The 10,442-nt window shown below is 41.8% G+C and overlaps 1 protein-coding gene across 1 annotated transcript in view; it reads left to right on the top strand.

Annotated features, from left to right (window-relative positions):
- Positions 1 to 12: 12 nt before the first annotated feature.
- LOC100756762 (secretoglobin family 2A member 2) overlaps positions 13 to 10,442 on the top strand; it is a 36,590-nt gene continuing 26,160 nt past the window's right edge. Inside the window, exon 1 of the mRNA XM_027408310.2 lies at positions 13 to 107. The gene's annotated coding sequence lies outside the window, so the exon portion shown is untranslated. The remainder of the gene's footprint in view (positions 108 to 10,442) is intronic.

Raw genomic sequence — 10,442 nt, 5'->3', positions numbered from 1 at the left:
TTACCGTCAAGCCTCGTGGTCCCTTCCGCTGCGCACTAGCCTCCCCGGGCTCCAGATCCACCGAGCAACGCTCCTCTTCTACTCACTGACCTCCCTAGAAGCACGCGGTACCCTTTGTCTCCTGTACCTTACAATTATTGCATGCTTTTAAGTCTTGCTGATTACTATTCTAAATTAAAACCTCGTCCCTTTAAGTGTCCCCCCCCCCCGTTCTAATCTTTCATGAAGAATGAAAAACAAAGTCTGTAACTTGCCTGGTTCTGTGCCCTAGATACCCGGAGCACCCGAAAACCCCACCTCGCTTCTTCCTTTAAGCCTCGGGATTCCAATTCTAAATCCCTTCATCTCCCAGTGCCCTTATTTTGTTAACATCTGTCCTCTCCCTGCTTCCAGCATTCTTTAAAGTTGTTACAGCAGCAGGAGACGACCAAAACCCTTTTATTCACCGAGCTGATTCTAGATTCTAGTCCTGTTCTTCTAATAGTCAAAGGAGGGAGAACAGATCACCCAGAGGCTACAAGCTACTGCAGCAGTGACCCACTGGAAAGATCCCTTTTACATTAAAGCAATTTTATCTGAATTATGAGTTTGGTTTTTCATAACTTTTATACCAGCTTTAGGTTTACTGCAGGAATATTTTCATTATCAATTTGCTTTCTACGTTTATTGGCTAGATGAGTTGATGTCAATGATAGGCTTTCACTTTGCAAGCCAGGGCAGCACAGACTCATGTGTTACCAGGACAAGGAACTGCCCTTATGTAAGAATTCCCAATCATTAGTTCTGTAGCTTGGAAGAACAAACCACAACCTCAGTAACGATGGCCCCAAATGCTCAGGACCGGGTGGGTAACTTCCCTAATATTTTTTTCGTGTTTCCATCTCACCACCAACCAAAGAAAAACTGTACTGTTTTCTCCCTAGACCCTATCACTTTGGGTCTAGCCTGGATGTTTGCTTGCTGGTCTGCTATGATGTAAGGAACACCCACAATACATACCCATCATGGTGGGTTCCACTATACTGTCCCCACAGTGATTGAAAACTTCTCTCCCTCAGGTTGTTTCTGTCAGCTACCATGGCCCAGCAACAGGAGAGTAAATAATACACAAGGAAAGTGCCTCCATCTTCATTCTAATGGTTCTAGGCCTTAGTCCACACCCACAGATTTGGGCTCATAAACCATGCTGGGCCAACCAAGTGCTTCCTTTGATTGGCAACAATAATTAACTCAAGAGGTGACCTGAACAGGGCCAACTATATAGAAATGAAGCAGAATACCAAAACCCAAATATTTGCTTATTATAGTTACTGTTGATTTGGGGATGTTAGTGGTCATCTTTTCCACAATATGGAGAGAGAGAGAGAGAGAGAGAGAGAGAGAGAGAGAGAGGAGAGAGAGAGATTGGAGAACAAAGGAGGGTGGTGTCCAGGGCCCGAATACCGATTATGAAATTTTTGGTGCAAACCACCTCAACTCAATTCCAGGAGCTTGAATCTCCCATTGTCTTTCAGATGTTGGCTGGTTACCTCCGGATGGCCTGGCCTTGGTGGAGAATGTCTCCTAGTTTGTGTAACAATAGGCCTAGGCCCCTGGCACACTCATCATGGGGGCTGGTGGAATGTGCCTAGGGACTGGTGAGAGACTAGGGAGCACATGCAGTTTTAGGGGTGTCTCTAGGATTAAAGGAAATATTTGATATCAGCTTTATACATGATAATAGATGTCTTCTGCTATCACCCCCACTGTTGGAAAGCTATTTAAGAGGATGCTTGAATAAACTGTGGACTCCAGTATGGACTGAGAGCCCTCCTGAGATGACAAGATGTCTCTGTCTTGTCCTTAACGCCTTGGGTTGCTGGGAGTTTCCTGATCCACACTGCCCCACTCAGGGATGGATCTGGGGCTGTTTGGCTGGTTCTGATTGCAGCCCCAAAGACATTAGCCCGGAATAGATGGCGTGGGACTGATACAGGCCGGACTGAGGCAGAGTGGTAAAGAATTAACTGTATACTAAGAAGGGTCTGATCTCTGCCTGTGGTTCATGGGAGGTGATTGCTAAATCCTTGTAATGTCATGGTTAATAGGAAGGCCATTGATTATCCACTGGACTATGCCATACCTAACAGCAGACATTGTTATGTTAGACCCCCAGAAAACTCAGGTATCCGGAATCCCAGGCCACGACCGAGGTTACCCCAATCACCAGGCGGATTCGAGAGCTTGATGCAAACTGCATGAGGCTTTATTGTAATTTAATGAGCTAACCCCATGTTAGTTTGGGTCTTTCACCCACCCGCCATGGCGGATGGCTCCCAAAAGACTCTGAGAAGCCTCAGGACTGAGATCTTATAGGACAGTGTAAGGGGAGTGTCTAGGGGTATGCACAGGCTTACTATTGGTGTGCCTCCAGCATTGGAGGTTTTGCTCTGTGTTGATTGGCCAACTGGTTGTTATGGTCCATAGGCCCTCCCAGGGTGGTTGCTATGCTTTGCGTCATTGCTGTGTGCTTGTCCGTAAAGTACACCCAGGGTCGTAAAGCATAGCGCCACCAGCTAACTTCTGATTGGTTCCTTGTCACGAGGCAGGCATCTGACTTTCTAGTGTCTAGGACAAAGTCAGACAAGCACGTGTTCTGCCGTTATGACTGCCAAAAGGGGAGCTGGTCCCTTCAACATAACATGAGGATTATAAGAAGATGGAAACATGGACAGACACCGGAGGTATGATGTCACTTTGCTTTGAAGATTGTATCTACAAACCATGAAGGCCACGACTGACCAGTAATCACTGGAGACTAAGCAGAAACAAGCAAAGATCCCTCCCTAGAGCCTTTGGAGAGAGAGAGAGTGGTACCACTGACACCTTGATTTGGATGTCCAATCTTTAGAACAATGAGATAATACATTACTATTGTTTTTCATTTGTTTGTTTATCAAGATAGAGTTGCTCTGTGTAGCCATAGCTGTCCCGGAACTAGCTCTGTAGACCAGGCCTGCCTCTGCCTCTGGAGTGCTGGAATTAAAGTCATGTGCCCACCATATGGGCTCATTTCTATTGTTTTGAGCTGTTTAGTGTGAGAGAAGAGAGATCAAGAGCTAGAGAGGGCAAGGGTAAGAGTGAGAGAGAGATCCCTTAGTCACTATGTGGGTTATTGGCTGCATACAGAAGTCAGTTAATATGTATTGGTGACATTTTGCTCAGTTTACATATACTCAAGGGTCTCCCCAAAAGAGTGAAGTCCAAAGAAATGACCAAAGTATGCTGTTTATAGACAATATCTAAATGTTGAAGAAAAAACAGGCCCAATGTATATGTGGTCCAGGGTGATAAATTCTTTCTTTTTTTTTTTTTTTGGTTTTTTGAGACAGGGTTTCTCTGGCACTCGCTCTGGAGACCAGGCTGGCCTCGAACTCACAGAGATCCGCCTGCCTCTGTCTTCCGAGTGTTGGGATTAAAGGCATGCACCACCAACACCCGGCAAGGGTGATAAATTCTAAGAGTGTAGTTAAAAGATACAGGAAAAGATGTAGAAGCATCAAATGGAGGAAAAGAACTACATTGTGTTTATCCATTTAGGGCCATTGTGTTCTCAATTATCAGTCTGGTTGATCAGGACTATTTTCTGTCTTGCTGTTAAAACCAGGGAAGGTCTGGGCACCCAGTCACCTCTTGAAGAGATTGCTATTGCCTGTCACTATTACAAGTGGGATGCCTCACTTTGCAGGCATGGTTTATGTGTCGATGGCTATGCCTAAACTCAATAATGGTATCTCATCTCCTAGTCATTTGCTGACTCCGTGTTCCACATGTGTGCTCTGTTCTTAAAAGAACAAACTGAGCTTTGAGGCCCTTTTCTGACCTTGTTCTTATTTCGACTGCTAAGATGAACAGCTTCAGAAATCTCAGTTCACTACCAGACATGAGGTGTAACATGCAAATTTAAATATTGACCAATGGAGACTGAGTTTTTATTTCAATCTTCCTTCTCATAGGAGTCCAGAGTGGGGATCCAAATGGAACATTCCTCTAGTAATGCCATAGCTATTCCTTCCCATCCCTCATGCCCATGCTGGGGAATTGATATAGGCTCACGTATTTCAACACTTGTTCCCCAGTTGTTTCTCTGATTTCTTTCTCATTGCATTTATTATCTGTATCTCGTAGGGCTATTTATTTTTTTGAGTTAATTTTGTATCCTGTCACTTTGCTGAAGGTGTTTATCAGCTGTAGGAGTTCCCTGGTAGAGTTTTTCGGGTCACTAATGTAGACTATCATATCATATGCAAATAGTGAAAGTTTGACTTCTTCCTTTCCAATTTGTATCCCTTTGATCCCCTTTTCTTGTCTTATTGCTCTACCTAGAACTTCAAGTACAATATTGAAGAGGTATGGAGAGAGTGGACAGCCTTGTCTTGTTCCTGATTTTAGAGGAATCACTTTGAGTTTCTCTCCATTTAGTTTGATGTTGGCTGTTGGTTTGGTGTATATTGCTTTTATCATGCTTAGATATGTTCCTGTTATTCCTATTCTCTCCAAGATCTTTATCATGAAGGGATGTTGTCAAAGGCTTTTTCAGCATCTAGTGAGATGATCATGTGGTTTTTCTTTTTCAGTTTGTTTATATGGTGGATTACATTGATGGATTTTCGTATGTTGAACCATCCTTGCATCCCTGGGATGAAGCCTACTTGATCATGGTGGATGATTTTTCTGATATGTTCTTGGATTAGGTTTGCCAATATTTTGTTGAGTATTTTTGCATCGATGTTCATGAGGGATATTGGTCTGTGGTTCTGTCTTTTAGTTGTATCTTTGTATGGCTTGGGTGTCAAAGTGATTGTAGCCTAGTAAAAAGAGTTTGGCAATGTCCCTTCTGCTTCTATTGTGTGGAACAATTTGAGGAGTACTGGTATTAGCTCTTGTTTGAATTTCTGGTAGAATTCTGCAGTGAAGCCATCTGGCCCTGGGATTTTTTTGGTTGGTAGGCTTTTGATGATTGCTTCTATTTCATTAGCGGTTATAGGTCGATTTAAACTGCTTATCTGTTCTTGGTTTAATTTTGGTAAGTGATATATGTCCAGAAAATTGTCCATTTCCTTTAGATTTTCAAATTTTGTGGAGTACAGGTTTTCAAAGTATGACCTGATGATTCTCTGGATTTCCTCACTGTCCGTTGTTATAACCCCCTTTTCATTTCTGATTTTGTTAATTAGCATGCTCTCTCTCTTCCTTTTGGTTAGTTTGAGTAGAGGTTTGTCTATCTTGTTGATCTTCTCAAAGAACCAACTCTTTGTTTCATTGATTCTTTGTAATGCTTTCCTAGTTTCTACTTTATTAATTTCAGCCCTCAGTTTGATTATTTCCTGGTGTCTACTCCTCTGTGGTGAGTTTGTTCTTTTTGTTCTAACGCTTTCAGTTGTTCTGTCAATTCTCAAGTGTGACTATTCTCCAGTTTCTTCATGTGGGCACTTAGTGCTATGAACTTTCCTCTTAGCACTGCTTTCAGAGTGTCCCATAAGTTTGGGTATGTTGTGTCTACATTCTCATTAAATTCTAGGAAGTCTTTAATTCACTTTTTATTTCTCCCTCGACCCAGGAATGGTGCAATTGGGTGTTTTTCAATTTCCATGAGTTTGTAGGTTTTCTGCAATTTGTATTGCTGTTGAATTCTAATTAGTTTCTTTCCCACTATGTGTGATGCAGTTGGAACATCAGTTTTACTTAAACTTTTACGGTGCTGTTGCCCGTCAGTGTATCACATTCTTGGAAGAGTTCTTGCTTTCTTTTGTTTGCTTGGTCAGCCATAAAAGGTAGGTTTTTTTTTTTTTTTTTTTTTTTTTTTTTTTTTTTTTTTTTTTTTTTTTTTTTTTTTTTTTTTTTTTCCTGAACTTTCTGAGGGGTTTTCATGCTGTCTTTTCAGGCAAGCACCCATCAGACTCAGGGATATGGACCAAGTTTAGGGCAGTAGGCACTAGGTATCACTAAAACCATTCTTTTCTTTCTCTGTTTTCTCTGTGTCCTGATGTGGTATGAAACCATGACTCCTTTACTGGGGAAGAAAATGTAGAAATATTCAGAGAGACATAAGGAAGGAAATTGTAAATTAATATGATTAGGACATAAGCTCGCATAAGTTGTGAGCATTTCTTTAAGGAATGGAGAGCACAGTAGATCTACTTTAACAAAGCTTATGACAACCAAAGGTTTTCTTTTAGAATATGGAGCTTGCCATAAGTAGTGCCATGGATTGAATGGGGAAGATACTGAATTGGAGTACTTGGGCAGCGACTGGCATGCTGTACATGGGTAGCAATGAGACAATTTACTACAGTGGCCACAGGAGGGGCCAAGGCTTGTTATCATATGTGATAATTTTCAGTTATGGCTACAGAAATGAGAAACTTACTTGTAGAGCAGTGCAAGATGATGCTTGACCAAATACCAGTGTTTCTGATGCCTGATCCTGAGGCTTGATAGTCATATTGATAAAGATTATCTCTTTATCAATGGTGACTTATTACCATTACTGAATGCAGTTGGTAGCTTTACAATAAAGGATCTTCTGGAGGCATCACCATCCCCGACTTCAAGCTCTACTATAGAGCCATAGTTCTGAACACAGCTTGGTATTGGCACAAAAATAGACAGATAGATCATTGGAATCAATTGAAAACCCTGATATTAACCCACACACCTACGAACACCTTATTTTTGACAAAGATGCTAAATCTATACAATGGAAAAAAAGATAGCATCTTCAACAAATGGTGCTGGCACAACTGGATTCAGACATGCAGAAGATTGCAGATAGATCCATATCTGTCACCATGAACAAAACTCAAGTGCAAATGGATCAAAGATCTCAACATAAATCCTGCTACACTGAATCTTCTAGAAGAGAAAGTGGGAGATACCCTCCAACGAGTTGGCACAGGAGACTGCTTCCTGAACATTACATCAGTAGCACAGACATTGAGGTCTGCAATTAATAAATGGGACCTCCTGAAACTGAGAAGCTTCTGTAAGGCAAAGGACACAGTCAGTAAGACAAAACGATAGCCCACAGAATGGGAAAAGATCTTCACCAACCCCACATCTGACAGAGGGCTGATTTTCAAAATATACAAGGAACTCAAGAAGCTAGACACCAAAACACCAAACAATGAAATTAAAAAATGGATTCAGAACTAAATAGAGAATTCTCAATAGAGGAATCGGAAATGGCTGAAAGACACTTAAAAGTGCTCAAAATCCTTGGCCATCAGAGAAATGCAACTCAAAACGACTCTGAGATACCATCTTACACCGGCCAGAATGGCTAAAATCAAAAGCACCAATGACAATCTATGCTGGAGAGGATGTGGAGAAAAAGCTCTCCATTGCTGGTGGGAGTGCGAACTTGTAAGACCACTCTGGAAATCAGTATGGCGGTTGCTCAGGAAAATGGAAATCAGTTGACCTCAAGATCCAGCCATTCCTCTCTTGGGCATATACCCAAATAATGCACGTTCATACAACAAGGACATATGTTCAACCATGTTCATAGCAGCATTGTTTGTAATAGCCAGAACCTGGAAGCAACTTAGATGCCCCTCAACTGAAGAATGGATAGAGAAAATGTGGTACATGTATACAATGGAGTACTACTCAGCAGAAAAAAGCAATGGAATCTTGAAATTCACAGGAAAATGGATGGAACTACAAGAAACCATCCTGAGTGAGGTAACCCAGTCACAAAAAGACAAACATGGTATGTACTCACTCATATACGAATTTTAGACATAAAGCAAAGGATTACAAGCCTACAATTCTCTTCACCAAAGAAACTAGGAAAGAAGTAGGATTCTAAGGGGAAAATACATGGACCCCAGAGAATGGGAAGGGGCAGGAACTCCTGAACTAATTGGGAGCATGAGGGTGGGGGAGAGGGAGCTGCCAGAATGAGAGGAGGAGAAGAGGAGGGGAGAGGAGGAAATTGAGGAGCAGAAATGTTGAGTTGGGGGAAGAATAGAGGAGATCAGGATGCGTGATACCATATCAGGGGGAACCATTACAGGTCTGAGGAAAGATCTGGCACTAGGGAGATTTCCAGATATCTACAAGGATGACAGGAACTGACAATCTAGGCAGCGGTGGAGAGGACAACCTATATGCCCTTCCCCTATAATGAGACTGATGACTACTTTTTATGCCATCCTAGAGCCCTCATCCAGTGGCTAATGGAAGCAGAATCAAACATCCACAGATATACACTGAACTGAACTCTGGAACCTTGTTGCAGAGAGGGAGGAATGAAGATCAAAGGGGTCGGTACCAGGCTGGTGAGACCCACAGAATCAGCTGGCATGAACAAGGGGGAGCACATGGACCCCAGACTGCTGTCTGGGAAGCCAGCACAGGACTTAATCAGATCTCTGAACATGTATGTCAATGAGGAGGCCTCCGAACTCTAGGGGGCCCCTGGTAGTGGATTAGTATTTTTTCCTTGGTGTAAGAAGGGACTTTGAGAGCCTATCCCATGTGAAGGGATGTACTCTTGGCCTGAACACATGGGGGAGGGCCTAGACTCAGCCCAGGATCATGTGGTGGACTTTGGGGAGCCACCGTCAAGGGCCTTACCCTGCCTGGGGAGTGAAGGGTGGATGGGGTGGGGGCAGGGTGGGTGTTTGGGCCAGAGGGTTGGGGGGAGTGGAGGGAGATGGAGAAGGGATTGGCATGTGAAGCAAGCTTGTTCTTAATTTGAACTAATAAAAAAAAAGCAAAAAAAAAAAAAAAAAGCAAAAAGAAGAGGTAGACAGATTTCTGTTAGTTCAAGGCCACCCTGGTCTACATAAGAGTGAAGAGTAACAGAGGTCACGCCTTTGATCCCAACATCTGGGATCACACACCTTTAATCCCAGCACTGGGGATGTATTTAAGACAGGAACAGGGTCTCAGAGCTGGCATTCATTTTCCAGCCACATTGAGGATAGGAAGACATTCAAGTCTCAGGATTCCCCAGCTCCGCTGAGGAGAGACAGCTGAGGAGTGACAACAGTCTGAGGTTTGGTGAAGTCAGGATTGCCTTTCAATCTGGGGTAGAGTCAGAGCTAGTGACTAGCTGCTTCGCTTTTCTGCTTGAAGTTTGAACCCCAATATCTGTCTTTGGGTCTTTTATTTATTGTGTTACAGGATTTTATTCTTCCCTGTATCTCAGGTCTGAGAGTTTTCTTTCTTTTGTTGTGTATACTATTCCTTTAATTATGTTCTACAATGCTAGTTTGTTTGTCATCATGAGTTGACTTAGTTTATACTTATCTGAAAAATGTCTTTATTTGTTGTTGAATTTGAAAGACAGTTTTGATGGGTGTAGCAACATTGTTTGGTCGTTGCTTGCTTGTTTTCAAGGATTAAAATGTATGGATTTATTTTTTTCAGTTTTCTGAGATTGCTCTGATGATACCTGATTTTATTTGGAGGTGTTTGTCTTTCTAGATAAATTGATTTTTCTTTATATTTTTAAACATTGTTCTTTTGTTTTGTACCTTTAAAGCTGCCATGCATAAGTTCTTCTCTGATCTAGTGTAACTGGGATTCTAAAACACCTCCTGTATTTCCCCTGAGTTTCAGAAAATCCCTGATATAATTTAGTGAAGCAATTCTCTAAGTCTTCAGTGTTGATGTCAAATCATCTGTCTGTCCAGTGGATTATCAGGTATTTGCTTTTGATTTTATCATAAAGTTCTTTGACATAGTGGTCATACTTATTTAACTTCTCCTCTTATTTATGTCTGTAGTATTTTATCACCCATGTCCTTTATACCTGACATTCAGTATTTTATTAGGGCAAGTCTATGGGTGATGCTTTCCAATGTGGTTTTTGAGTCGCTGATTTTCAAATTTCCAATGTTTTTGTTTTTTCCAAATCTCAATTTCTGTGCTTACTTTTCCACCCACATTGCTGTTTTTCCCATCCTTTTTTTTTCTGTCTTTCCTTTCCAGGCCTTGGATTGAACTGATCTTGTTTATGGCCAGTCACCATATTTACTAGTAAACTTTTGTAATCTTCATCTGCCATTTTAGCTGTTTCATTATCTTCGAATTCAGTAATTGAAGAGCTAGAGTCCTTGGAGGAGTCATGCTGTCTTGCTTTATCATATCCCTTCTGTTTGGTTTGGATGCCTCTTTAGATTTTATTTAGGGACTATCACATTGAGTTTTGTGTGTCTGTGTATGTATGTATATGTGCATGTTTGTGTGTGTGGGCATGTGTGTGTGTATGTTTGTGTGTGTGTGCATTGTATGCGTGTCTCTGTGTGTATATATGTGTATATGTGTGTCTGTGTGTGTGCAAGTTTGTGTGTGTATGTATGTGTATATGTGTATGTGTGTGGGTATGTGTGTGTTTGTATGTGTGTCTGTGTGGGTCTATAAGTGTGCATGTTTGTGTGTGTGTGTGT

This window comes from Cricetulus griseus, chromosome 3, assembly GCF_003668045.3.
Source record: "Cricetulus griseus strain 17A/GY chromosome 3, alternate assembly CriGri-PICRH-1.0, whole genome shotgun sequence".
Lineage (NCBI taxonomy): Eukaryota > Metazoa > Chordata > Mammalia > Rodentia > Cricetidae > Cricetulus > Cricetulus griseus.
This window is presented reverse-complemented; position numbering and strand designations above follow the sequence as displayed.